The sequence below is a fragment of the Nannospalax galili genome, unplaced genomic scaffold (genome assembly GCF_000622305.1).
Source record: "Nannospalax galili isolate Female #2095 unplaced genomic scaffold, S.galili_v1.0 scaffold591, whole genome shotgun sequence".
NCBI lineage: Eukaryota > Metazoa > Chordata > Mammalia > Rodentia > Spalacidae > Nannospalax > Nannospalax galili.
Window position 1 is genome coordinate 1,405,614 of NW_008330926.1, and position 3,363 is coordinate 1,408,976.

General features: G+C 40.1%; 1 pseudogene; it reads right to left on the reverse strand.

Moving 5' to 3' along the window:
• The window catches only part of LOC103752068, a 12,497-nt pseudogene extending 9,644 nt beyond the window's left edge, over positions 1-2,853 (reverse strand).
• Between the last annotated feature and the right edge of the window lie 510 nt (positions 2,854-3,363).

The window sequence follows — 3,363 nt, forward strand, 5'->3', positions numbered from 1 at the left end:
CGACCTTAGAAGGCAAGGGCCAAAAACCATCATTTAAATCCCTCTGACCACCTTAGTATAGGCCTCAAACTATGGCTGTTTAACAGCTTTCTTACAATTCTTCTTACAAATGCAATATGGATACAATTTTCTTTAAATAGGTTGGTTAAACTATTTAGTATTAAACTAAGTTGTTAATACTTCTATGTTTCATGATACTATATTTTAGAGGGGGTTAAAATGGCTAGATTGTCTATCTCAAAGAAAAAACTGATAAAATTTGAGTATAACATATATTTGATTATTAAAGTTTATTTTGATTTGCTCATGGTAACATTTACAAACACTGACTTAAAGGATTGTAGTTAATCAAAATAACTATTTGGAGAAACTAAAAGATTGAGATTTTTGTAAAACTGATTTATGTCTGAGATATGAGTGTCACACAAAAGTAGTTGATTTTTATAAATGTTGATATGCTTGCCCTTCATAATATTTGTAATAAATATTTTATGTTTTCCCATTGCCTTAACAGTAAAAAGAATTCTATTTTTAACAAATTATTTCTGGGGCTGGAGAGATGGCTCAGCTGTTAAGAGCTGCTGAGCTCTTGCAGAGGACCTGGGTTTGATTCCCAGCACCCACATGGCGGCTACAAACTGTCCTTAACTCCAGTTCCAGGGGAATTCAAAGCCCTCTTCTGACTTCCAGGGCACTGCATAACATGGGTGCACTCACATACATGCAGGCAATACACTCATACACATAAAATAAAAATAATAAAATATTTTTTAATTATTCCTATCTGGGGCATTCCTATCTTAACTACATAATAATTATAAAATTTATTTTTCTAGCCAGGTGTGGCAGTGCACAACCTTAATCCCAGCACTTGGGAGGCAGAGGCAGACAGATCTCTATGAGTTCGAGGACAGCCTGATCTACATAGTGAGTTCCAAGGCAGTTGGGGCTACAGGGAGACCCTGGCTCAAAAAGACCCTCCAAAAAATTATTTTTCTAGTAATCCTAAAATTTATTTTACTGGATAAATACTAAAATCTATTGTGCCTATGATCATCAGTTGTAGATTAGTGATCCTGCTATATTCCAAAAACATTAGGATTGTAGTTGGTATATTGCTAATTGATGAAAATAATACTAATATTGGGGCTGGAAAGATGGCTCAGTGGTTAAGAGCACTGGCTGATCTTACAGAGGACCTGGATTGGATTCCCAGAACCCACATGGTGGCTAACAACTCCAGTTCCAGGGGATTCGATGCCCTCTTCTGACCTCTGAAGGCATTTCACAACATGGTATGCTTACACACATGCAGACAATGTACTCATGCACATAAAATAAAAGTAATAAAGATGTTTTTAATACTACTAATCTTAACAGGCATGGTGCTGCATGCCTTTAATATCACCACTTGGGAGGCAGAGGCAGGCAGATCTTTGTGAATTCAAAGCCAGCTGGTCTACATAGTGAGTTTCAGGCCACCTGGGCTATAGGGAGACCCTGTCTCAAAAAGACCAAAATAATCTTGATTTTACTGATTACAAATAAAGACGACACTATGTCCTTACTGAACCTCCTATGGTAGTGTTTAGATCAATTCAGTCCAACCAGTTCTAACTTTAACTCCATTTGCTTCATCAAATGTAGGGGATACTCAATGACCTTTATATTCCTTTTTTAAATATTTTATTTATTACTTTTATTTTGTGTGTATGAGCATAGTGCCTGCATGTAAGTACACCTATGTCATGCAGTGCCACAGAGGTCAGAAGGCATCAGATTCCCTGGAACTGGAGTTATGGATGGTTGTTAGCTGCTTTGTGGGTGCTGGGGATCAAAATCAGATCATCTGTAAGAGCAGTCAGTGCTCTAACCTGCTGAACCATCTCTCGAGCGATCAATGATTTAAATTAACTCTTATCTAGATTAGAGTACCTTACTCTTTCATCCGCCATCTTTACTTTTTTGAGACATCCTATTTCTCTAATTATTTTAATATTAGATATTAAAACTATGTTATATCAATATATCAGATATAGGGGACAAAGAAAAAAAATCAGACTCAGGTCATGGTAGCTAATAAATTAATAAGATGCAGGAAATTCTTGTTAATGGCTTTGATAATCGTTTCTCTCTTTCCTGAGTATCTACTTTACTGACATCTCAGCCCCATCCCGATCAGATCTAGAATAAGCTCCTAGCTACGTAAGACATGATGAGACTATACCTGCCACATGCACAAAATGTACAAAAAGAAGTTACATCTGTGTTGAAACTTGAACAAGCTGCTCCTGACTTAGAACATCAACAACGGACATCCGTGATTCTGGAGAGTTAGGATGGTTCATGTTCATAGCCAAAATTATCTCAATCTCACCTTTTTTATTATTTATATTTATTAAGCTTTTTAAATTTCATATAACATTTTTCACTCAAATCCAGACACACTCCCTATCCATGCCCCACCCCCACCAATCCCCTCACCAAACCCTATGAACTCTGGCACCAATGCTGAGTCCTATTCATTCAGGTGTTTGTACCCAAATGTCCTTCAGTGTAAATGCGTCCACTGGAGTCTAGTCAGCCCATCCAGTGGTCATATGTAAGTCATACTCTCCCTTACCCAGCAGCAATCAGTCTCAAATAGTTCTCAATCTAGTGCTGCCCCACCACTTATTTCTCACCTCCCCTTTGGGCCCTTGTTTAATTGAACTGACATGGGTCCTGAGCTGGACACCGCTGCTGCCACAGGGTCACATGAGCAAGCCTCCAGCGGCCTGGAAGCCTCCGCCTCCCTGTGTTCATGAACCAGCCCTGGCTCTCACAATCTTTCAGCAGTGGTCCCTGTGCCATGGTTGGGTGAAGTCCCATCCTACACTCTACAGTCACTTGTTCTCCAGAACTTGACGTCTATGCGCACCACACTCTGATGTACAAGGAAGCCACACTGGTGAGAGGTGAGGGGTGCATTCTACCCCCTATTCCACTGAGTTCCATGAGCCTTAGTTGTAGAGATTCGACTGCAGAACTGTTATCTAATGCTGGGCATCTCCCAGACATATGTTCTCTGTGCCTGACCAGATGTGCAGCTCTACAGTAGGCTCTATCTCTTGCAAAAAGAAGCATTTTTGATGAGTGCTGTTCTTGTCACTCTGAGGGACGTCTCTTCTGTCTGGCACTGCGTTTTCTGCCAAGCAGCTCCCAGGCATACCTATAAATTAATGTTCAGACACTCTATATGCATCTAGGGTTTCTAGAGCATCACTTTTCCCTCTAGGTTTCCTAGAAGCCCCCGCCCCAAGATTCACTCATTTCCACTCTTTTTTCTCCCATCTGGCTTCACTCCTCCCTCCCTCCCTAGTC